General features: G+C 44.4%; 1 pseudogene; it reads left to right on the forward strand.

The window, feature by feature from the left end:
• Positions 1 to 27,382, forward strand: part of LOC143956787 (uncharacterized) — an 802,170-nt pseudogene that overhangs the window by 605,367 nt on the left and 169,421 nt on the right.

Below are 27,382 nucleotides of genomic sequence, written 5' to 3' on the forward strand. Positions count from 1 at the left end.
GAGGTCATATTCCTACCACTTCTGGGGACTGAACTTCCTCCAGCTGGGGTTCACTTTAACCTTTTCACTGCCAGAGCCCTTTTTGCGTTTTTTCCACACATGTTTAAAAAATAATTTTAGCCTTGAAGATGATGTAAATACCCCAAACATTATATATTTTCTGAAAGCAGACATCCTAAAAAATAAAATAGTGGTAGTTTAAATTTTTTATGTCACACGATATTACCTCAATGGTCTCGGAAACACAAAATGTCAGTAAAAAAAAAACACTAAAGTGAATTTTAGGGAAACAAAATGCAATAAATTACCCACATTTTTGGTAAAATATAAAAAAACAAGGTATCGCAAAGTAAATAGATACCCAGCTTGCCAAACCTTAAATTATGTGTGCCGTGAAATGGTGACAAACTTCAGTAACCTATATTTTCTATAGGCAACACTTAAAAAAAACTCTATAGATATTAGTTTAGTGTTACAGAGGAGATCTGGCTCTAGAATTCTTGCTCTGACTCCGGCGTGCGCGGTTATATGTAACGTGTATCGCAATCAACGTTTTCACTTGTAGGAACCCCTGAGGCATTTGTTTACATTTGTGTGTGCATATATGTGGAGGTGGGAGCCATGTTTTTTTTTGGGGGGGTGGGGGTTATGTGCTTGAGTGTAATTTTTTTTTTTTCTTTTATCACATAGGAGACAAAAAGTCCTGTATGTGATATTTTTTAGGTGACAGGTTCTCTTTAAAGAGATATCTAGGGACTAAAAGACCCCCAATGTCTCCTCTGGGCTCCACTGAATGTTTTGTGATGCAGATAACACTGCAAAACACACCCTGAGAGGCTGACCTGGAAGTGACATCATAGACCTTGCTTTCTGGGTCAAAGCAAGAAGGGGAGGAGAGTGGACGTGTGTCCGTCGTTCTCCCCCCGCCCCCGCACTCGCCATGTTGGTCCTGGGAATGTAAAGGAAGGGATCTGGACAGCCGCACTCCAATATAATCACCTTTTATTTAATAAAAAGTGTGGCTGCAGCAACAGGATTGTGTGTTAACCCCCTGCTGTCAGGTCTGTACGATGTGAGGACCTGGCAGTGAAATGGTTCATGACTCTGAATGGACAGATCTCTTTTTGGTGTAAAGTTTTCAAAGAACACTTCTTATCCCTGGAATTGTTATGACGTTGGCACTAAAGTGTAACAAGTTTTTGTTTTGTTTGGTTGGGTTGTTTTGTGGGAATGCTTTTTGTGTTGTGATTTCTTCTTTTGTTGTAAATTGAAAAATGAAATAAAAAAAATTTGATTGAAAAAAAAAAGTGTAACTATGGGCAGATCAATAATTACATAAATGGTGCAATCTGTCATTAGCATAGAAGATTTTGTTTTTCTGAGTTTCCTCTTGTAACATTTTTATTACCTGTTGATCCTCCCAGTAGATCTGTTTTCCTTCTACTTCCTGTAGAAAAACCCAAGCTATTTGGCAAAAATGGCAGTTGGAGGGGTTGGAAAAGACCATATAACACTGCTAGGGGTGCTTACAACTGTCAGTTTTCTTTCATATGGTGGTTTAAACCTTAGAAACTTGTTGCTGTAACTGCTTTAGAAGCGTTATGTGAATTTGGACTTTACTTGTTCTGTGTATTACTTATAATCTATCTAAGACTTCCCTGTACAGGGTGATAACACTGCTGTGTAATGTTACTGCAGAATGATGAGGGTTGTCATCCTGTTACAGAAGGTGGGAAAATAACAGATCTACAGACAGGATAACAGGTGATAAAACAATGTTGCGAAGGGAACTCTGGGAATTCTAATGACAGATTACATTACACATTAAGTTAGAAGACTTCCTGCTGTTGGTCTTATGTTTGAATTGCCTTCTGATATTTACTGTCCTGCTGTAATAGGTGTAAATTATTGCCCACATGTTTCCTGTAGTAGTGGGAACTACAAACTCATATTAAGAATATTAGGAGGGGTACCTACCCAAGGGGGTCACCTTTTTGGATTTGGGGAAACATTTCACATGTTTTTTTAAATTCCATGAATGATACTGACAAGGGGAGTCTCACTTACTTCACTAACAATAGGAGAGCCAATCACAGGCCAGTAACATTTCATGGTTTCTCAATGTAATTGCAGAATGTTTAATCCCCATTGGTCCAATGGATTCCTAGTCCTTCCATATAACATTTCCTTCTTGTGTGGAAGGAGCACCCTAAAATTTCTTCCCTTCAATCCCACCCATAGCTGTACTTTAGGTGATGTTGCCCCTCCCATATCTGTAAAGGCAAGCCTCAATTTCTCCCGATTCTTCCTTGGCCTTCCAGTGAGAAAAAACATTTTCTCTGGAGTAGATGGATGGGATGGATGGTGGATTGGGAATCTAAGTAATCTAAGATAAGTAAGATGAACCCGTGTACTGGAGTCATGGATCATATAACCATTGAGACCATTGATGTTATAGGAGAGCTGACAGCAGAAGTGTCTCCATCACCTAAGGTGGTGTCACAGAACTCCATGGCTGCTGACTATCTCTCGAAATCTCAAGGTGGAGTCTACAAACTGGTGTCACATAGAGAGTGTTGTACATTTATTTTATATCATGAGTAGGGATGACCCCGACGTTCGAGTCGAACGTAAGTTCGATGGGGACATCGGGCGTTTGCCTGTTCGCCAAACAGCGAACATTATGCAGTGTTCGTGGCAAATTTGAAAACCGCGGAACGCCGTTAAAGTCTATGGAACACTAAAAGGAGCACTTTAAAGGCTTATATGCAAGTTATTAGAAAAATACCACAGCAAAATTACATTTCTAAAGGAGAAAAAGTAATTTTAAAACTTATAGTGGCTGTAATGAATTGTCGGGTCTCAGCAATATAGGTAAAAATCATTGAAAAGCGTGGAGGTCCCCCAAAATCCATACCATACCCTTTATGTCTGGTATGGATTTTAAGGGGAACCCTGCGGCAAAATTAAATAAAATGGCACAGGCCCACCCCAAAAATCCATACCAGACCCATAAACACTGTCCACTCAGAAAAGATCTGCTCTCCATCCTAGGATCTAAGGGGGCACAAGAGAGCACATGGAGGGGAGCGGACCGGAGAAGCTCAAAGAAGGGGGGACTGGAGGAGCATGCGATTTGCATGTCAAATCAGCGGTAATTGCTGTCAATGGCACCGTCCTAATCGGTGAGAAGCCGCATCTTTCAAAAAGTAGTTTCTGTTCTATTTTTTGAGATTTCGGGCTGTGATTTACATTGACGTCTGTGCAGAAAACCACACAGATGTCTCTGAAATTGTGGCCAAAATTGGGACATGCGGGAGTGAAATCATTCAGCTGAACCTGCATGGCTTCATTCCCGCAGCTCAGAGTGAACCGGGCCTAATGGTCAGTTTCTCCCCTAATTACTACAATTGCACATTTATCTTAATAATCATGAAGTGCTATATATACTCAAGCATAGGCCGACTCGAATATAAGCCGGGGGAAACCTAATTTTACCACAAAAAAATGGGAAAACGTATTGACTCGAGTATATACCTAGGGTGGGAAAATGCAGCAGCTACTGGGTAAACGATGCCCATTTTCAGTCTCACTGTGCCCATCTGCAGCCTCACTGTGCCCATTTGCAGCCTCACTGTATCCATTATACTAAAACAGTGGGTGTCTCCCGCTGTGCTATGCAGTCTGTTCGGCAGTCGCCCATTGTAACAAAGCCCCACCTCCACCTCGTCCATGATAGATGGAACACTGATACAGTTTCCCAGCATGGTATCAGTTTTCCTGTATCACGGAAGAGGAGGAGAGGAGCTTTGTTACAATTCACAGCCACAAACAGACTATATAACACAGTGGGAGACACTCGTTCTTTTAGAAATCAAAGGTACAGCTGCTGTACGGCTCACTCAGGTATAAGCCGAGGGCGGGGTTCAGCCTAAAAAATGGGCTGAAAAACGCGGCTTATACTCCAGTCTATAAAGTAAACCTATTTGGCTCCCACACAAATTGAAAATGTATGTATTAACACCACTAAAATGGGAAAAAAAGATGACTTTAACATACACGTGGCTTCAAGACTCTTTAAGCATGCAAACTATTCACTTTAAAGTGCTTGTAAACCCTTTACAAACCAATCTTACTACAGATAAGTCTATAATAAGTCTTACCTGAAGCTACCCCGGATATCTCCTAAACCTGCACAATTCAGGAGATCTCCCCTGTATCTTCGTGACGTCATCGGCACACACGCACTGAAAAAATGGCCCGTTCATGCCGTTGCTTCAGCTGGCGCACCGTTACCATGAGTGGGAGTGACCTATCACAATGCTGGAGCCTGCGATACCCGGATACAACTCCGGGAGACATGTCGCTGGGCAGACCAGTTTGCCAGGACCGCTGCGGGGATTTCGATCTAAGGTCTAAGGTTAGGGTCTTCATAATGAGTTGGTTTGCTATGCATACCAGCTAATTATGGTTTTGCCTTGCAGATTTGTGTTGTGGATTTGTAACCACTTTAACCACCTCAAGGCCGAGCACTTACACCCCCTTCCTGCCCAGGGCATTTTTCAGTTTTCAGCGCTGTCACACTTCAGTGCCATTCAGCATCCATCCAGCAGAGGAAGCCATTGGGTATGAAGGATTTGAGAGACTTTGATGCAGGCTGCACTGAATTCTGGGAAATGTAGTCTGGGAAGAGGGCCTTGCATAAGAATAGAAGGAGGAATGGACTTCAGCTCACAGATATACACTCCTAACAGGAGAAGAAAGGAGCAGTTTTTCTTCAGGGCTTAGAGAGAGAACTTCCTCTTGCTATAAGGGGAGCAGAGTATGAACATCGCTGTTCCTGAGTGCACACTAGGGTTGCTACCTTCTCTTCATGCCAAACCCGAACACTTTAGCGACACACGGCAATTTTATTTATAGTATACACTATAGGATTGCAAAAGATCTTAACCACTTCCCGACCAGCGCACGACGATGTACGTCGACAGCATGGCACGGGCAGGCATATTGGCGTACATGTACGTCCAATATTCGTTGCCGCCGTGCCATCGGGAGCGCGCCGCCGGCGGCGCGCTCCCGCGCTGGTCAGGACCCCCGTGAGTCCGGTCGCGGGACCCGCGGACTCGATCGCCGCAGGCATCCCCGCGATCGTCTCACGGAGCGGCGGAAGTGAGGAAATGCTGTATAAACAACATTTTCTCATTCTGCCTAGCAACTAGTGACGCTGATCTCTGCTCCATGTGATTGGAGCAGAGATCAGTGTACACTAAATGAAAGCCCAACCCCCCCACAGTTAGTAACACACCCCTAGGAACACTTAACCCCTACACTGCCACCCACTGGTTAACCCTTTCACTGCCAGTGTCATTTACACAGGAATCACTGCATTTATATAGCAGTGATTACTGTATAAATGACAATGGTCCCAAAAATGTCAAAAATGTCCGATGTGTCTGCCATAATGTCGCAGTCACAATAAAAAAAGCTGATCGCCGCCATTACTAGTAAAAAAAAAAATAATAAAAAATTATTAATAAAAATGCTATAAAACTATCCCTATTTTGTAAACGCTATAACTTTTGCGCAAACCAATCAATAATCGCTTATTGCAATTTTTTTTACCAAAAATATGTAGAAGAATACGTATCGGCCTAAACTGAGGGAAAAAATGTTTTTTATATATTTTTGGGGGATATTTATTATAACAAAAAGTAAAAAATAATGCGTTTTTTTCAAAATTGTCGCTCTATTTTTGTTTATAGCGCAAAAAATAAAAACCGCAGGGGTGATCAAATACCACCAAAAGAAAGCTCTATTTGTGGGAAAAAAAGGACGTTAATTTTGTTTGAGAGCCACGTCGCACGACCGCGCAATTGTCAGTTAAAGCGACGCAGTGCCGAATCGCAAAAAGTGGTCTGGTCTTTGACCAGCAAATTGGTCCGGTCTGAAAGTGGTTAAACACCTTCGAGTGTCCCAGGGAGAGTATAAATGTGGTGCGCTAAACATGCCAAGGCAAACAGTGGGGGTGGCCAAATTGAGTTGACAACAGATTTGTGTGCGACTATCTCAGTCACTTGGGGAGCCACAGTTCAATCTGAATAATGTATCCGGGTTTCTTGTGGACTGAAACCCAAACACAAATGTCAAAACTTGGACTGTTTGGCTGAATCCAAGAGATAGGTGGCAACCCTACATGGTGCTCCAACCTCCTTGGGTCGCTATAAAAATAATAGGCTACTCAGTTTATTGGGGCACTCTATACATCATGGGTAGGGATGAGCGGAACACCCCCAGTTCGGTTCGCAACAGAACTTTCGAACGGACCAAAAATTTATGCGAACTTTAGAACCCCATTGAAGTCTATGGGACTCGAACGTTTGAAATAAAAAGGGCAAATTTTAATGGCTAATATGCAAGATATTGTCCTAAAAAGGGTTTGGGGACCAGGCTCCTGCCCCAGGGGACATGGGTCAATGCCAATTTTTTTTTTTAAACAGCCGTTTTTTTGAGAGCACTGATTTTAATGATGATTAAAGTAAAAAAAGTGAAAGATTCTTATAAATATCGTGCCTGGGGGATGTCTACAGTATGCCTGCGAAGTGGCACGTGTCTCCTGTGTTTAGAACAGTCCCTGCACAAAATGACATTTAACGGAAATAACACCATTTAAAACTGCTTATCTGGTTTTGACAATATGGATGAAAACCATTGAGAAAAATGGCATGGGTAGCCCCCCTGCCCATTACCAGCCCCTTTGGGTCTTGTACAGATATTAAGGGGAAGACCGTACCCATATTAAAAAAGGAAAGGCGTGGGGCCCCCAGGCCCTATATACTCAGAACAGCAGTATACAGGCGGTGCAAAGAAGACAGGGACTGTGTAGGTTTGTTGTGTTAAGTAGAATCTGTTTGTAATTTTGAACTGGTACATTTTTAAAGTGTAACTCCAGTCTAAAAATCTACTTTTAAGATTTTTGGAAAACATAGGGAAGGGTTATCACCCCTGTATTTTTTTTGCCATCCATCTTTTTTCATGTCACTTCCTGTTGTCTCCTTCCATTTCCAAGTAGGAGACATTTGAAAGTTGGATGTTTGAAAGTAGGGGCCTGCCCTATATGCTCTGCAGAAATGGGGGCCTAAGGTGTTGGTGTTGCCACAACATTGTAAGCCCTCAAAGTGACTCTTGATGGGCGCTGGAGCGCCCTGCTGTGAACGATTATATCAAGAATTGTAATTACATGCCATTGTTGAACAATGGTAGAAAAATTGGGCCATTGGTGGTTGTGGTGGTTCTGGTGCCACAACACTATAAGTCCTCACAGTTACTCTTGGTGGGTGCAGGAAAGGGCCTTGCAGTGAAATATTATATCCAGAATTGTAATTACATGCCTCTGTTAAACAGGGGCTGAAAAATTGGGCCTAAGGCACTGGTGCTGTTGCCACGACACTGCAACCTCTCCCAGATACTCTACTTGGAGTGCAGGAATGAGCCCTGCTGCTAAGCATTGCATCAAAGATTTTAATTACATGCCCCTGTTAAATATGGGCTGAAAGATTGGGCCTTAGGCACTGCTTGCTGGGGCCACGACACTGCAACTTCTACCATATACTCTAGTTGGAGTGCAGGAATAAGCCCTGTTGCAAAGCATTGCATCAAAAATTGTATTACATGCCCCTGTTAAACAGAGACTGAAAAATTGGGCCTTAGGCACTGGTGTTGGTGCCACGACATTGAAACTTCGCCCATATACTCTAGTTGGAGTGCAGGAATGAGCCCTGCTGCAAAGAATTGCATGAAAAATTGTATTACATGCCCCTGTTAAACAGAGACTGAAAAATTGGGCCTTAGGCACTGGTGCTGGTGCCACAACATTGAAACTTCTCCCATATACTCTAGCTGGAGTGCAGGAATGAGCCCTACTGCATAGCATTCCATGAAAAATTGTAATTACATGCCCCTGTTAAACAGGGCCTCAAAAATTTGGCCTTAGGCACTGGTGCCACGATACTGAAACCTCTCCCATATACTCTAGTTGGAGAGCAGGAATGAACCCTCATGCTAAGCATTGCATCAAAAATTGTAATTACACGCCCCTCTTAAACAGGGGCTGAAAAATTGGGCCTTAGGCACTGGTGCTGGTGCCATGACACTGCAAACTCTCCCAGATACTCTAGTTGGAGTGCAGGAATGAGCCCTGCTGCTAAACATTGCATCAAAAATTGTATTACATGCTTCTGTTAAACAGGGGCTGAAAAATAGGGCCTTAGGCACTGGTTGCTGGTGCCACGACATTGAAACTTTGCCCGTATACTCTAGTTGGAGTGCAGGAATGAGCCCTGCTGCAAAGAATTGCATGAAAAATTGTATTACATACCCCTTTTAAACAGAGACTGAAAAATTGGGCTTTAGGCACTGGTGCTGGTGCCACGACATTGAAACTTCTCCCATATACTCTAGCTGGAGTGCAGGAATGAGTCCTACTGCATAGCATTCCATGAAAAATTGTAATTACATGCCCCTGTTAAACAGGGCCTCAAAAATTTGGCCTTAGGCACTGGTGCCACGACACTGAAACCTCTCCCATATACTCTAGTTGGAGAGCAGGAATGAACCCTCATGCTAAGCATTGCATCAAAAATTGTAATTACACGCCCCTGTTAAACAGGGGCTGAAAAATTGGGCCTTAGGCACTGGTGCTGGTGCCATGACATTGAAACTTCGCCCATATACTCTAGTTGGAGTGCAGGAATGAGCCCTGCTGCAAAGAATTGCATGAAAAATTGTATTACATACCCCTGTTAAACAGAGACTGAAAAATTGGGCTTTAGGCACTGGTGCTGGTGCCACGACATTGAAACTTCTCCCATATACTCTAGCTGGAGTGCAGGAATGAGCCCTACTGCATAGCATTCCATGAAAAAATTGTAATTACATGCACCTGTTAAACAGAGCCTCAAAAATTTGGCCTTAGACACTGGTGCCACGACACTGAAACCTCTCCCATATACTCTAGTTGGAGAGCAGGAATGAACCCTCATGCTAAGCATTGCATCAAAAATTGTCATTACACGCCCCTCTTAAACAGGGGCTGAAAAATTGGGCCTTAGGCACTGGTGCTGGTGCCATGACACTGCAACCTCTCTCAGATACTCTAGTTGGAGTGCAGGAATGAGCCCTGCTACTAAGCATTGCATAAAAATTGTAATTACATGCCCCTTTTAAATAGGGACTCAAAAATTGGGCCTTAGGCACTGGTGCTAGTGCCACGACACTGCAACTTCTCCCATATACTCTAGTTGGAGAGCAGGAATGAGCCCGGCTGCAAAGCATTGCATCAAAAATTGTATTACATGCCCCTGTTAAACAGTGGCTGAAAAATTGGGCCTTAGGCACTGGTGCCACGGCACTACAACTTCTCCCATATACTCTAGTTGGAGTGCAGTAATGAACCCTGCTGCAAAGCATTGCATCAAAAATTGTCATTACACGCCCCTTTTTATACTCTAGTTTGAGTGCAGGAATGAGCCCGGCTGCAAAGCATTGCATAAAAATTGTAATTACATGCCCCTTTTAAACAGGGGCTTAAAAATTGGGCCTTAGGCACTGGTGCTGGTGCCATGACACTGCAACCTCTCCCATATACTCTAGTTGGAGTGCAGGAATGAGCCATGCTGCAAAGAATTGAATGAAAAATTGTATTACACGCCCCTGTTAAACAGAGACTGAAAAATTGGGCCTTAGGCACTGGTGCTGGTGCCACGACATTGAAACTTCTCCCATATACTCTAGTTGGAGTGCAGGAATGAGCCAGTCTGCAAAGTATTGCATACAAAATTGTAATTACATGCCCCTGTTTAATAGGGACTGAAAAATTGGGCCTTAGGCACTGCTTGCTGGTGCCACGACACTACAACCTCTCCCAAATACTCTAGTTGTAGTGCAGGAATGTTCCCTGCTGCTAAGCATTGCATCAAAAATTGTAATTACACGCCCCTCTTAAACAGGGGCTGAAAAATTGGGCCATAGGCACTGGTGCTGGTGCCACGACACTGCAACCTCTCCCATATACTCTAGTTGGAGTGCAGGAATGAGCCCGGCTGGAAAGCATTGCATAAAAAATTGTAATTACATGCCCCTGTTAAATAGGGACTGAAAAATAGGGCCTTAGAAACTGGTGCTGGTGACACGACACTGCAACTTATCCCATATACTCTAGTTGGAGAGCAGGAATGAACCCTAGTGCATAGCATTGCATCAAAAATTGTATGACATGCCCCTGTTAAACAGGGGCTTAAAAAAGGGCCTTAGGCACTGCTTGCTGGTGCCACGACACTACAACCTCTCCCAGATACTCTGGAGTGCAGGAATGAGCTCTGCTGCTAAGTATTGCATCAAAAATTTTAATTACACGCCCATATTAAACAGGGACTGAAAAATTAGGCCTTAGGCACTGGTGCTGGTGCCATGACACTAAAGCTTCTCCCATATACTCTAGTTGGAGTGCAGGAATAAGCTCTGCTGCAAAGCATTGCATCAAAAATTGTATTGCATGCCCCTGTTAAACAGTGGCTGAAAAATTGGGCCTTAGGTACTGGTGCCACAACACTGCAACTTCTCCCATATACTCTAGTTGGAGTGCAGTAATGATCCCTGCTGCAAAGCATTGCATCAAAAATTGTAATTACACGCCCCTGTTAAACAGGGGCTTAAAAATTGGGCCTTAGGCACTGGTGCTGGTGCCATGACACTGCAACCTCTCCCATATACTCTAGTTGAAGTGCAGGAATGATCCCTGCTGCAAAGAATTGCATGAAAAATTGTATTACACGCCCCTCTTAAAAAGAGACTGAAAAATTGGGCCTTAGGCACTGCTTGCTGGTGCCACAACATTGAAACTTCTCCCATATACTCTAGTTGGAGTGCAGGAATGAGCCCTACTGCATAGCATTGCATCAAAAATTGTATTACATGCCCCTATTAAACGGGGGCTTAAAAATAGAGCCTTAGGCACTGCTTGCTGGGGCCACGACACTAAAACCTCTCCTAGATACTCTTGTTGGAGTGCAGGAATGAGCCCTCATGCTAAGCATTGCATCAAAAATTGTAATTACACGCCCCTCTTAAATAGGGGCTGAAAAATTGGGCCTTAGGCACTGGTGCTGGTGCCATGACACTGCAACCTCTCCCAGATACTCTTGCTGGAGTGCAGGAATGAGCCCTGCTGCTAAACATTGCATTAAAAATTGTAATTACATGCCCCTGTTTAGCAGGGGCTGAAAAATTGGGCCTTAGGTACTGGTGCTGGTGCCACGACACTGCAACCTCTCCCATATACTCTAGTTGGAGTGCAGGAATGAGCCCGGCTGCAAAGCATTGCATAAAAAATTGTAATTACATGCCCCTGTTAAATAGGGACTGAAAAATTGGGCCTTAGGCACTGGTGCTGGTGCCACAACACTGCAACTTCTCCCATATACTCTAGTTGGAGTACAGGAATGAGCCCTACTGCATAGCATTGCATCAAAAATAGTATTACATACCCCTGTTGGCTTAAAAATAGGGCCTTAGGCACTGCTTGCTGGTGCCACGACACTACAACCTCTCCCATATACTCTAGTTGGAGTGCAGGAATGAGCCTTGCTGCTAAGCATTCCATTAAAAATTGTAATTACACGCCCCTGGTTAGTAGGGGCTGAAAAATTGGGCCTTAGGCACTGGTGCTGGTGTCACAACACTGCAACCTCTCCCATATACTCTAGTTGGAGTGCAAGAATGAGCCCTGCTGCTAAGCATTGCATCAAAAATTGTAATTACACACCCCTCTTAAACAGGGGCTTAAAAATTGGGCCTTAGGCACTGATGCTGGTGCCACAACTCTGCAGCCTCTCCCATATACTCTACTTGGAGAGCAAGAATGAGCCCTCATGCTAAGCATTGCATCAAAGATTGTAATTACACGCTCCTGTAAAACAGGGTCTGAAAAATCGGGCCTTAGGCTACTGGTGATGTTGCCAAGACACTGCAACCTCTCCCATATACTCTAGAGTGCAGTAATGATGCCTGATGCAAAGAATTGCGTGAAAAATTGTATTACACGCCCCTGTTAAACAGAGACTGAAAAACTGGGCCTTAGGCACTGGTGCTGGTGCTGGTGCTACAACACTGCAACCTCTCCCATATACTCTAGTTTGAGTGCAGGAATGAGCCTGGCTGCAAAGCATTGCATCAAAAATTATAATTACATGCCCCTGTTGGGGTGGAAAAATTGGGCCTTAGGCACTGGTACTTGTGCCATGACACCGCAATCTCTCCCATATACTCTAGTTGGAGTGCAGGAATGAGCCCTGTGCAAAGCATTGCATTAAAAATGGTATTACATGCCCCTGTTAAACAGGGGCTTAAAAATAGGGCCTTAGACACTGCAAACTCTCCCATATACTCTAGATGGAGTGCAGGAATGAGCCCTACTGCAAAGCATTGCATCAAAAATTGTAATTACATGCCCCTGTTGAACAGGTGCTGAAAAATTCGGCTTTAGGCACTGGTGATTTTGCCACGACACTACAACCTCTCCCATATACTCTAGTTGAAGTGCAGGAATGAGCCCGGCTGCAAAGAATTGCATCAAAAATTGTATTACGTGCTTATGTTAAACAGGGGCTGACAAATACGGCCTTAAGCACTGCTTGCTGGTGCCATGACACTGCAACCTACCCCAGATACTCTAGTTGGAGTGCATGAATGAGCCCTGCTGCTAAGCATTGCATCAAAAATTGAAATTACACGCCCCTGTTGAACAGGGGCTGAAAAAATGGGCCGTAGGCGTAGGCACTGGTGCTGGTGCCACGACACTGCAACCTCCCCAATATACTCTACTTGGAGTGCAGGAATGAGCCCTCATGCTAAGCATTACATCAAAAATTGTAATTACACGCCTCAGTTGGGGCGGAAAAATTGGGCTTTAGACACCGGTGCTGTTGCCATGACACTGCAACCTCTCCCATATACTCTAGTTGGAGTGCAGGAATGAGCTCTGCTGCAAAGCATTGCATGAAAAATTGTATTACATGCCCCTGTTCAACAGTGGCTGAAAAATTGGGCCTTAGGCACTGGTGCTGGTGCCACGACACTGCAACTTCTCCCATATACTCTAGCTGGAGTAAAGGAATGAGCCCTGCTGCTAAGCATTGCATTAAAAATTGTAATTAAACGCCCCTGTTTAGCAGGGGCTGAAAAATTGGGCCTTAGGTACTGGTGCTGGTGCCACGACACTGCAACCTCTCCCATATACTCTAGTTGGAGTGCAAGAATGAGCCCGGCTGCAAAGCATTGCATAAAAAATTGTAATTACATGCCCCTGTTAAATAGGGACTGAAAAATTGGGCCTTAGGCACTGGTACTGGTGCCACGACACTGCAACTTCTCCCATATACTCTAGTTGGAGTGCAGGAATGAGCCTTGCTGCTAAGCATTGCATTAAAAATTGTAATTACACGCCCCTGTTTAGTAGGGGCTGAAAAACTGTGCCTTAGGCACTGGTGCTGGTGTCACAACACTGCAACCTCTCCCATATACTCTAGTTGGAGTGCAGGAATGAGCCCTGCTGCTAAGCATTGCATCAAAAATTGTAATTACACACCCCTGTTAAACAGGGGCTCAAAAATTGGGCCTTAGGCACTGATGCTGGTGCCACAACTCTGCAACCTCTCCCATATACTCTAGTTGGAGAGCAGGAATGAGCCCTCATGCTAAGCATTGCATCAAAGATTGTAATTACACGCCCCTGTAAAACAGGGTCTGAAAAATTGGGCCTTAGACACTGGTGATGGTGCCAAGACACTGCAACCTCTCCCATATACTCTAGATGGAGTGCAGTAATGATGCCTGCTGCAAAGAATTGCGTGAAAAATTGTATTATAGGCCCCTGTTAAACAGAGACTGAAAAATTGGGCCTTAGGCACTGGTGCTGGTGCCACGACATTTCAACTTCTCCCACATACTCTAGTTGGAGTGCAGGAATGAGCCCTGCTGCTAAGCATTGCATTAAAAATTGTAATTGCACGCCCCTGTTTAGCAGGGGCTGAAATATTGGGCCTTAGGCAGTGGTGCTGGTGCCACAACACTGCAACCTCTGCCATATACTCTAGTTTGAGTGCAGGAATGAGCCCGGCTGCAAAGCATTGCATAAAAAATTGTAATTACATGTCCCTGTTGAACAGGTGCTGAAAAATTCGGCTTTAGGCACTGGTGATTTTGCCACGACACTACAACCTCTCCCATATACTCTAGTTGAAGTGCAGGAATGAGCCCGGCTGCAAAGATTTGCATCAAAAATTGTATTACATGCTTATGTTAAACAGGGGCTGACAAATACGGCCTTAAGCACTGCTTGCTGGTGCCATGACACTGCAACCTACCCCAGATACTCTAGTTGAGTGCATGAATGAGCCCTGCTGCTAAGCATTGCATCAAAAATTTAAATTACACGCCCCTGCTGAACAGGGGCTGAAAAAATGGGCCATAGGCGTAGGCACTGGTGCTGGTGCCACGACACTGCAACCTCCCCAATATACTCTACTTGGAGTGCAGGAATGAGCCCTCATGCTAAGCATTACATCAAAAATTGTAATTACACGTCTCAGTTGGGGCGGAAAAATTGGGCTTTAGACACCGGTGCTGTTGCCATGACACTGCAACCTCTCCCATATACTCTAGTTGAAGTGCAGGAATGAGCTCTGCTGCAAAGCATTGCATGAAAAATTGTATTACATGCCCCTGTTCAACAGTAGCTGAAAAATTGGGCCTTAGGCACTGGTGCTGGTGCCATGACACTGCAACTTTTCCCATATACTCTAGTTGGAGTTTAGGAATGAGCCCTGCTGCTAAGCATTGCATTAAAAATTGTAATTACATGCCCCTGTTTAGCAGGGGCTGAAAAATTGGGCCTTAGGTACTGGTGCTGGTGCCACGACACTGCAACCTCTCCCATATACTCTAGTTGGAGTGCAGGAATGAGCCCGGCTGCAAAGTATTGCATAAAAAATTGTAATTACATGCCCCTGTTAAATAGGGACTGAAAAATTGGGCCTTAGGCACTGGTGCTGGTGCCACGACACTGCAACTTCTCCCATATACTCTAGTTGGAGTGCAGGAATGAGCCTTGCTGCTAAGCATTGCATTAAAAATTGTAATTACACGCCCCTGTTTAGTAGGGGCTGAAAAACTGTGCCTTAGGCACTGGTGCTGGTGTCAAAACACTGCAACCTCTCCCATATACTCTAGTTGGAGTGCAGGAATGAGCCCTGCTGCTAAGCATTGCATCAAAAATTGTAATTACACACCCCTGTTAAACATGGGCTGAAAAATTGGGCCTTAGGCACTGATGCTGGTGCCACAACTCTGCAACCTCTCCCATATACTCTAGTTGGGGAGCAGGAATGAGCCCTCATGCTAAGCATTGCATCAAAGATTGTAATTACACGCCCCTGTAAAACAGGGTCTGAAACATTGGGCCTTAGACACTGGTGATGGTGCCAAGACACTGCAACCTCTCCCATATACTCTAGATGGAGTGCAGTAATGATGCCTGCTGCAAAGAATTGCGTGAAAAATTGTATTATAGGCCCCTGTTAAACAGAGACTGAAAAATTGGGCCTTAGGCACTGGTGCTGGTGCCATGACATTTCAACTTCTCCCACATACTCTAGTTGAAGTGCAGGAATGAGCCCTGCTGCTAAGCATTGCATTAAAAGTTGTAATTGCACGCCCCTGTTTAGCAGGGGCTGAAAAATTGGGCCTTAGGCACTGGTGCTGGTGCCACAACACTGCAACCTCTGCCATATACTCTAGTTTGAGTGCAGGAATGAGCCCGGCTGCAAAGCATTGCATAAAAAATTGTAATTACATGCCCCTGTTGAACAGGTGCTGAAAAATTCGGCTTTAGGCACTGGTGATTTTGCCACGACACTACAACCTCTCCCATATACTCTAGTTGAAGTGCAGGAATGAGCCCGGCTGCAAAGATTTGCATCAAAAATTGTATTACATGCTTATGTTAAACAGGGGCTGACAAATACGGCCTTAAGCACTGCTTGCTGGTGCCATGACACTGCAACCTACCCCAGATACTCTAGTTGGAGTGCATGAATGAGCCCTGCTGCTAAGCATTGCATCAAAAATTGAAATTACACGCCCCTGTTGAACAGGGGCTGAAAAAATGGGCCGTAGGCGTAGGCACTGGTGCTGGTGCCACGACACTGCAACCTCCCCAATATACTCTACTTGGAGTGCAGGAATGAGCCCTCATGCTAAGCATTACATCAAAAATTGTAATTACACACCTCAGTTGGGGCGGAAAAATTGGGCTTTAGACACCGGTGCTGTTGCCATGACACTGCAACCTCTCCCATATACTCTAGTTGAAGTGCAGGAATGAGCTCTGCTGCAAAGCATTGCATGAAAAATTGTATTACATGCCCCTGTTCAACAGTGGCTGAAAAATTGGGCCTTAGGCACTGGTGCTGGTGCCATGACACTGCAACCTCTCCCATATACTCTAGTTGGAGTGCAGGAATGAGCCCGGCTGCAAAGCATTGCATAAAAAATTGTAATTACATGCCCCTGTTAAATTGGGACTGAAAAATTGGGCCTTAGGCACTGGTGCTGGTGCCACGACACTGCAACTTCTCCCATATACTCTAGTTGGAGTGCAGGAATGAGCCTTGCTGCTAAGCATTGCATTAAAAATTGTAATTACACGCCCCTGTTTAGTAGGGGCTGAAAAACTGTGCCTTAGGCACTGGTGCTGGTGTCAAAACACTGCAACCTCTCCCATATACTCTAGTTGGAGTGCAGGAATGAGCCCTGCTGCTAAGCATTGCATCAAAAATTGTAATTACACACCCCTGTTAAACAGGGGCTCAAAAATTGGGCCTTAGGCACTGATGCTGGTGCCACAACTCTGCAACCTCTCCCATATACTCTAGTTGGAGAGCAGGAATGAGCCCTCATGCTAAGCATTGCATCAAAGATTGTAATTACACGCCCCTGTAAAACAGGGTCTGAAAAATTGGGCCTTAGACACTGGTGATGGTGCCAAGACACTGCAACCTCTCCCATATACTCTAGATGGAGTGCAGTAATGATGCCTGCTGCAAAGAATTGCATGAAAAATTGTATTATAGGCCCCTGTTAAACAGAGACTGAAAAATTGGGCCTTAGGCACTGGTGCTGGTGCCACGACATTTCAACTTCTCCCACATACTCTAGTTGGAGTGTAGGAATGAGCCCTGCTGCTAAGCATTGCATTAAAAATTGTAATTGCACGCCCCTGTTTAGCAGGGGCTGAAAAATTGGGCCTTAGGCACTGGTGCTGGTGCCACAACACTGCAACCTCTGCCATATACTCTAGTTTGAGTGCAGGAATGAGCCCGGCTGCAAAGCATTGCATAAAAAATTGTAATTACATGCCCCTGTTAAATTGGGACTGAAAAATTGGGCCTTAGGCACTGGTGCTGGTGCCACCGCACTGCAACTTCTCCCATATACTTTAGTTGGAGTGCAGGAATGAGCCCTCATGCTAAGCATTGAATCAACAATTTTAATTACACGCTCTTGTTAAACAGAGGCTGAAAAATTGGGCCTTAGGCAATGGTGCTGGAGCCACTACACTGCAACCTCTCCCAGATACTCTACTTGGAGTGCAGGAATGAGCCCTCATGCTAAGCATTACATCAAAAATTGTAATTACACGCCTCTGTTGGGGCGGAAAAATTGGGCTTTAGACACTGGTGCTGTTGCCATGACACTGCAACCTCTCCCATATACTCTAGTTGGAGTGCAGGAATGAGCCCTGCTGCAAATCATTGCATGAAAAATTGTATTACATGCCCCTGTTCAACAGTGGCTGAAAAATTGGGCCTTAGGCACTGGTGCTGGTGCCTCGACACTGCAACCTCTCCCATATACACTAGTCTGAGAGCATTAATGTTCCCTGCTGCAAAGCATTGCATTAAAAATTGTAATTACATGCCCCTGTTTAGCAGGGGCTGAAAAATTGGGCCTTAGGTACTGGTGCTGGTGCCACGACACTGCAACCTCTCCCATATACTCTAGTTGGAGTGCAGGAATGAGCCCGGCTGCAAAGTATTGCATAAAAAATTGTAATTACATGCCCCTGTTAAATAGGGACTGAAAAATTGGGCCTTAGGCACTGGTGCTGGTGCCACGACACTGCAACTTCTCCCATATACTCTAGTTGGAGTGCAGGAATGAGCCTTGCTGCTAAGCATTGCATTAAAAATTGTAATTACACGCCCCTGTTTAGTAGGGGCTGAAAAACTGTGCCTTAGGCACTGGTGCTGGTGTCAAAACACTGCAACCTCTCCCATATACTCTAGTTGGAGTGCAGGAATGAGCCCTGCTGCTAAGCATTGCATCAAAAATTGTAATTACACACCCCTGTTAAACAGGGGCTGAAAAATTGGGCCTTAGGCACTGATGCTGGTGCCACAACTCTGCAACCTCTCCCATATACTCTAGTTGGGGAGCAGGAATGAGCCTCATGCTAAGCATTGCATCAAAGATTGTAATTACACGCCCCTGTAAAACAGGGTCTGAAAAATTGGGCCTTAGACACTGGTGATGGTGCCAAGACACTGCAACCTCTCCCATATACTCTAGATGGAGTGCAGTAATGATGCCTGCTGCAAAGAATTGCGTGAAAAATTGTATTATAGGCCCCTGTTAAACAGAGACTGAAAAATTGGGCCTTAGGCACTGGTGCTGGTGCCATGACATTTCAACTTCTCCCACATACTCTAGTTGAAGTGCAGGAATGAGCCCTGCTGCTAAGCATTGCATTAAAAATTGTAATTGCACGCCCCTGTTTAGCAGGGGCTGAAAAATTGGGCCTTAGGCACTGGTGCTGGTGCCACAACACTGCAACCTCTGCCATATACTCTAGTTTGAGTGCAGGAATGAGCCCGGCTGCAAAGCATTGCATAAAAAATTGTAATTACATGCCCCTGTTGAACAGGTGCTGAAAAATTCGGCTTTAGGCACTGGTGATTTTGCCACGACACTACAACCTCTCCCATATACTCTAGTTGAAGTGCAGGAATGAGCCCGGCTGCAAAGATTTGCATCAAAAATTGTATTACATGCTTATGTTAAACAGGGGCTGACAAATACGGCCTTAAGCACTGCTTGCTGGTGCCATGACACTGCAACCTACCCCAGATACTCTAGTTGGAGTGCATGAATGAGCCCTGCTGCTAAGCATTGCATCAAAAATTGAAATTACACGCCCCTGTTGAACAGGGGCTGAAAAAATGGGCCGTAGGCGTAGGCACTGGTGCTGGTGCCACGACACTGCAACCTCCCCAATATACTCTACTTGGAGTGCAGGAATAAGCCCTCATGCTAAGCATTACATCAAAAATTGTAATTACACGCCTCAGTTGGGGCGGAAAAATTGGGCTTTAGACACCGGTGCTGTTGCCATGACACTGCAACCTCTCCCATATACTCTAGTTGAAGTGCAGGAATGAGCTCTGCTGCAAAGCATTGCATGAAAAATTGTATTACATGCCCCTGTTCAACAGTGGCTGAAAAATTGGGCCTTAGGCACTGGTGCTGGTGCCATGACACTGCAACCTCTCCCATATACTCTAGTTGGAGTGCAGGAATGAGCCCGGCTGCAAAGCATTGCATAAAAAATTGTAATTACATGCCCCTGTTAAATAGGGACTGAAAAATTGGGCCTTAGGCACTGGTGCTGGTGCCACGACACTGCAACTTCTCCCATATACTCTAGTTGGAGTGCAGGAATGAGCCTTGCTGCTAAGCATTGCATTAAAAATTGTAATTACACGCCCCTGTTTAGTAGGGGCTGAAAAACTGTGCCTTAGGCACTGGTGCTGGTGTCAAAACACTGCAACCTCTCCCATATACTCTAGTTGGAGTGCAGGAATGAGCCCTGCTGCTAAGCATTGCATCAAAAATTGTAATTACACACCCCTGTTAAACAGGGGCTCAAAAATTGGGCCTTAGGCACTGATGCTGGTGCCACAACTCTGCAACCTCTCCCATATACTCTAGTTGGAGAGCAGGAATGAGCCCTCATGCTAAGCATTGCATCAAAGATTGTAATTACACGCCCCTGTAAAACAGGGTCTGAAAAATTGGGCCTTAGACACTGGTGATGGTGCCAAGACACTGCAACCTCTCCCATATACTCTAGATGGAGTGCAGTAATGATGCCTGCTGCAAAGAATTGCATGAAAAATTGTATTATAGGCCCCTGTTAAACAGAGACTGAAAAATTGGGCCTTAGGCACTGGTGCTGGTGCCACGACATTTCAACTTCTCCCACATACTCTAGTTGGAGTGTAGGAATGAGCCCTGCTGCTAAGCATTGCATTAAAAATTGTAATTGCACGCCCCTGTTTAGCAGGGGCTGAAAAATTGGGCCTTAGGCACTGGTGCTGGTGCCACAACACTGCAACCTCTGCCATATACTCTAGTTTGAGTGCAGGAATGAGCCCGGCTGCAAAGCATTGCATAAAAAATTGTAATTACATGCCCCTGTTAAATTGGGACTGAAAAATTGGGCCTTAGGCACTGGTGCTGGTGCCACCGCACTGCAACTTCTCCCATATACTTTAGTTGGAGTGCAGGAATGAGCCCTCATGCTAAGCATTGAATCAACAATTTTAATTACACGCTCTTGTTAAACAGAGGCTGAAAAATTGGGCCTTAGGCAATGGTGTTGGAGCCACTACACTGCAACCTCTCCCAGATACTCTACTTGGAGTGCAGGAATGAGCCCTCATGCTAAGCATTACATCAAAAATTGTAATTACACGCCTCTGTTGGGGCGGAAAAATTGGGCTTTAGACACTGGTGCTGTTGCCATGACACTGCAACCTCTCCCATATACTCTAGTTGGAGTGCAGGAATGAGCCCTGCTGCAAAGCATTGCATGAAAAATTGTATTACATGCCCCTGTTCAACAGTGGCTGAAAAATTGGGCCTTAGGCACTGGTGCTGGTGCCACGACACTGCAACCTCTCCCATATACACTAGTCTGAGAGCATTAATGTTCCCTGCTGCAAAGCATTGCATCAAAAATTTTAATTACACGCCCCTGTTAAACAAGGGCTAAAAATTGGGCCTTAGGCACTGGTGCTGGTGCCATGACACTGCAACCTCTCCCATATACTCTATTGGAGTGCAGGAATGAGCCCTGTGCAAAGCATTGCATTAAAAATTGTATTACATGCCCCTGTTAAACAGGGGCTTAAAAATAGGGCCTTAGACACTGCTTGCTGGTGCCACGACACTGTAAACTCTCCCATATACTCTAGTTGGATTGCAGTAATGATCCCTGCTGCAAAGGATTGCATCAAAATTGAAATTACACGCCCCTATTAAACAGGGGCTGAAAAAATGGGCTGTAGGCACTGGTGCTACGACACTGCAACCTGTCCCATATACTCAACTTGGAGTGCAGGAATGAGCCCTCATGCTAAGCATTACATCAAAAATTGTAATTACATGTCTCTGTTGGGGCGGAACAATTGGGCTTTAGACACTGGTGCTGGTACCATGACACTGCAACCTCTCCCATATACTCTAGTTGGAGTGCAGGAATGAGCCCGGCTGCAAAGCATTGCATCAAAAATTGTAATTATACAACAGGGGCTGAAAAATTCGGTCTTAGGCACTGGTACTGGTGCCACGACACTGCAACCTCTCCCATATACTCTAGTTGGAGTGCAGGAATGAGCCCGGCTGCAAAGCATTGCATCAAAAATTGTTTTACATGCTAATGTTAAACAGGGGCTGACAAATAAGGCCTTAGGCAATGCTTGCTGGTGCCACGACACTGCGAACTCTACCATATGTTCAAGTTGGAGTGCAGGAATGAGCCCTGCTGCAAAGCATTGCATCAAAAAATGTATTACATGCCTCTGTAAAACAGGAGCTGAAAAATATGGCCTTAGGCACTGCTTGCTGGTGCCACAACACTGCAGCCTCTCCCATATAATCTAGTTGGAGTGCAGGAATGATCCCTGCTGCAAAGCATTGCATCCAAAATTGTAATTACATGACTCTGTTAAGCAGGGGCTAAAAAATTGGGCCTTAGGCACTGTTACTGGTGCCATGACACTGCAACCTCTCCCATATACTCTAGTTGGAGTGGAGGAATGAGCCCGGCTGCTAAGCATTGCATCAAAAATTGTATTACATGCTTCTGTTAAGCAGGGGCTGAAAAATAGGGCCTTAGGCACTGCTTGCTGGTGCCATGACACTGCAAACTCTCCCAGATACTCTAGTTGGAGTGCAGGAATGAGCCCGGCTGCAAAGCATTGCATCAAAAATTGTATTACATGCCAATGTTAAACAGGGGCTGAAAAATTGGGCCTTAGGCACTGGTGCTGGTGCCATGACACTACAAACTCCCCAAGATGCTCTAGTTGGAGTGCGGGAATGAGCCCTGCTTTAAAGCATTGCATCAAAAATTGTATTACATGCCCCTGTTAAATAGGGGCTGAAAAATTGTGCCTTAGGAATAAATAGGGGATGAAAAATTGTGCCGTAAGCACTGGTGCTGATGCCATGACACTGCAACCTCTCCCAGATACTATAGATGGAGTGCAGTAATGATCCCTGCTGCTAAGCATTGCATCAAAAATTGTAATTACACGCCCCTGTTAACCGCTTAAGCCCCGGACCAATTGTCAGACTAAGGACCAGAGGTCTTTTTACAATTTTGCACTGCACTGCTTTAACTGGTAATTGCACGGTTATGCAACATCCTTTTCTTCCCACAAATAGTGCTTTCTTTTGATTTCATTTGATTGCCTCTGCGATTTTTATTTTTTACGATATAAAAGGAAAAAGACTGAAAATGTTGAAAAAAAAAAGATATTTTCAAATTTTTGTTATAAGAAAAATCGAAATAGACGAAATTTTAGTCATACATTTAGGCCAAAATGTATTCAGCCACATATCTTTAGTAAAAAAAATGTCAATAAGCGTATATTTATTGGTTTGCACAAAAGTTATAGCGTCTACAAACTAGAGTACATTTTCTGGAATTTACACAGCTTTTAATTTATGACTGCCTATCTCATTTCTTGAGGTGCTAAAATGGCAGGGCAGTACAAATCCCCCCAAAATGACCCCATTTTGGAAAGTAGACACCCCATGGAAATTGCTGAGGTGCATGTTGAGCCCATTGAATATTTTTTTTTGTGATTGAATAATGACAAATAAAGTTTACAAAAAGATGTCACTAAATGATATATTGCTCATACACGCCATAGATATATGTGGAATTGCACCCCAAAATATATTCTGCTGCTTCTCCTGAGTACGGGGATACCACATGTGTGGGACTTTTTGTCAGCCTAGCCGTGTACGGCCCCCTGAAAACCAATCACTGTCTTTAGGATTTCTAAGGGTGCAAATTTTTGATTTCACTCCTCACTACCTATCACAGTTTTGAAGGCTATAAAATGCCAAAATAGAACAACCCCCCCAAATGACCCCATGTTGGAAAGTAGACACCCCAAGCTATTTACTGAGAGGCATGTTGAGTCCATGGAATATTTTATATTTTGCCACAAGTTGCGGGAATATTACAAACTTTTTTTTGCACAAAGTTGTCACTGAATGATATATTGCTCACACATGCTATGGGCATATGTGAATTTACACCCCAAAATACATTCTGCTGCTTCTCCAGAGTACGGGAATACCACATGTGGGGGACTTTTTGGGAGCCTAGCCGTGTATGGGACCCCGAAAACCAAGCACCGCCTTCAGGATTTAAATATAAAATGCTACCAAAAAAACTGTTAGTGATCACAGGGATCAGGCCTGACTCTGCAAACACTGCAGTTATGAGTTTAGTGTTTTGTAAGTGACATTGATCGATCAATACTGCACTTGGGTGGGCTGGGCGGAGGGGCAAAACGCAGGTGCTAGCAGGTATCTGGGCTGATCCCGCTAACAATGTATTTTTTTGGAACCCTAAACTGCTGGGGATGCTAGTATAGATCTGATCAGATCAGATATTGATATGTTCAGATTCTATACCACTACAGGAGGTGTATGCTTTGTGCGTGGGTGTTAGCTGTACTGGCACTAACCTAGCGCTGCCTGGGGCGACGCAGACCCTGACCCTAAAACCTAATTGATATCACCCGCCGGGTGATCAGGGGGTGGTTAAACATTTATTGGGTAATAAATGATGGGTGCCCTGATGCTATAAAAAGCAAACTAACTAACCAGAACACACGTAACACTTATACGGTGATCACTGGTGAAAGGGTTAACTAGGAGCAAACAGGGGGTTAAAACCTTTATTAGGTAGTATATGGGGGTCCCTGACGCTATATAAAAACCTGACGGGGAACCTAAATAAATAACTGGCTAACCAGCGTCACCAGTGACACTCATACGGTGATCGCTGGTGAAAGGGTTAACTCTAGGGGCAATCAGGTGGTTAAAATCTTTATTAGTTCGTTTATGGGGGTACCTAACACTATAAAAACCTGGCGGTGAACCTAAAAATAACTAGCTACCTAGCGGCACCAATGACACTAATGCAGCGATCAGAAAAACGATTGCTTAGTGACACTGGCAAAAGGGGGTGAAAGGGTTACCTGGGGGCAATAAGGGGGTTAAAACCTTTATTAAGTAGTATATGGGGGTCCCTGATGCTATATAAAAACCTGACGGGGAACCTAAACAATTAAATAACTAACTGGCTATCCAGCGTCACCAGTGACACTTATACGGTGATCACTGGTGAAAGGGTTAACTCTAGGGGCAATCAGGGGGTTAAAACCTTTATTAGGTAGTATATGGGGGTACCTAACACTATAAAAACCTGGCGGTGAACCTAAAAAATAACTAGCTACCTAGCGGCACCAGTGACACTAATGCAGCGATCAGAAAAACGATCGCTTAGTGACACTGGCAAAAGGGGGTGAAAGGGTTAACTCTAGGGGCAATCAGGGGGTTAAAACCTTTATTAGTGGGGGTAGGGGGCTACCCTGGGCCTAAAACTAACTGCCCTGACACTTTTTACAGGCACAACTGACACTAAATGCAGTGATCAGTAAATAAATGATCACTGCAATCAGTGACACTGTGACTGGGAGGGGGGGCGGGGGGATCGGGGGGTGATCAGGGGGTGACAGTGTGCCTATGTGTACCTACATGTCATTGTAGTGTTGGTGCACTTACTATATCTTCTCTCCTCACCATCCGGTCAAAAAGACCGCCCCAAGGAGAGTGACATAACTTCCTCCTGCCTGTGTTTACACTACACAGGCAGAGAAAGCTTCTCATTCGCCAGGAGCGATCGAGAGGGGATGGCCAGAAACCAACGGTCATCCCCTCATCCCTCATCTCTCCTGAAGCGAAACGGACTGCCGCAGCCAGCGGGAGGGGGTTCGATTGGACCCCCCACCCACTGGAAGGCAGGCACGTACGGGTACGTGCTTGTGCCTGTCTGTGCCATTGTGCCGACGTATAATTACATGTGGCGGTCCTTAAGTGGTTAAGTGGTTAAAATGGTTTATGTTAAAGTGGAAGTAAACCCTTCTATCATTTTCAGTCAAGGAAGCTGCCATCTTGGCCTCTAATGATTCTTCAAATGCCATAATGCTGCACATGTGATCAGTTATGAAACCAGCCATTGGATGGTTTGAAAGTTTGATTGAGAGCACAGCCAATGTGAAAGTTAGCATTTCCGGCATGCCGGGAATGTAAGTGTTTTTTGAAACTGGGTTTACTACCACTTTAACACACGTATACTTTTCTTTTCCTTTTTCTGTTCTGTTTTAAAAGTGACACCTAATGGAATATATTATAAAAAAAGACATATGGTTACGTGAAAGTTACTATCTAGTGGTGCGGCCCTGTGGTCTGTGGCACAGTCAGTTCCCATTAGGGGTGAAATGGTCAAGGATAAATATGTTCAATTGATCCATAAAATGAAGAAATTTCATGTCTTTTAAATTTACTAGATATACCTTTGTATTCCAAAATGGCCGAGCGATGCTTACGATGTAATATTGTCTGACTCTCAATTTGTGTATTATGTCACTGTTTTATTGTCAAATATATAATAAAAACTAATTAAAAAGAAAGAGAATGGGCAGTGGGGGGTCTGTGGGTCTGTCTTCTCAACCTTCCCAGCACACCTGCCCGACAGCCTCGCTTCTGCTTCTTCTCCTTCTGTCTCCTACGCCTTTTACCAAATGAAGGGATCCCAATATACTGGATGAGATTCTTCGGGATATCATAACCCCAATCCCCGGGGACATCCCCAGCTAATGCATTATACTGTAATCTAATGTCCAATAACTCCTTTCCACTATATAGCAGTTTAGCATCATCTGCCCCAAGTGTCGCAGGAATGGCGGCCACCTCATCCCTTTTACACCTGAACGTATATTAATTACACGGGTTCTGGGGCTGACTAAGGTGGTAATTAAACTCACTCGGTGCCTTATCTGCATTTAATTAGCCTCAGAACCCGTGTAATTCAAAGGTGTTCAGGTTTAAAGGGATGAGGTGTCAACTCTAGTCGCAGGAAATAATCCAAAATATAACACATTAAAAAAAGTACCATAAGCCACCCCAACCCTCTATCCTTCCCAAAAAAACACGCCCCAATTAACCACTTCAGCCCTGGACCGGTCGTGTGACATGGCTCCCATACAAAATCAATGTCCTTTTTTTCCCACAAATGGAGATTTCTTTTGGTGGTATTTGATCACTTCTGCGGTTTTTATTTTTTTGCGCTATAAACAAAAAAGGGCAAAATTTTGATAATAAAAACACATTATTTTTTGCCTTTTGCTATAATAAATATCCCCCAAAAATATATATAAAAAAAATGTATTCCTCAGTTCAGGCCGATACGTATTCTTCTACATATTTTTGGTAAAAAAAATTGCAATAAGCGTTTATTGAGTGGTTTGCACAAAAGTTATAGTGTCTACAAAATAGGGGAAAGTTTTATGGCATTTTTAATAAAATATTATTTATTGGTAATTGCGGTGATCAGGGATTTTTATCATGACATTATCGCGGACACGTCGGACAACTTTGGTGCAATTTTGGGACCATTCACATTTATACAGCGATCAGTGAGATTAAAATTGCATTGATTACTGTGTAAATGTGACTGGCAGTGAAGTGGTTAACACCAGCTGGCGCTGTAGGGGTTTAGTGTATCCTGGGGAGTGTTTCTAACTGTAGGGTGGATGGGCCATGTGTGACACATCACTGATCATAGCTCCCGATCACAGGGAGATATGATCAGTGTCCTGTCACTAGGCAGAACGGGGAGATG

This window comes from Lithobates pipiens, unplaced genomic scaffold, assembly GCF_037356315.1.
Source record: "Lithobates pipiens isolate NorthernLeopardFrog02 unplaced genomic scaffold, aLitPip1_a1.2 Scaffold_41, whole genome shotgun sequence".
NCBI classification, from domain to species: domain Eukaryota; kingdom Metazoa; phylum Chordata; class Amphibia; order Anura; family Ranidae; genus Lithobates; species Lithobates pipiens.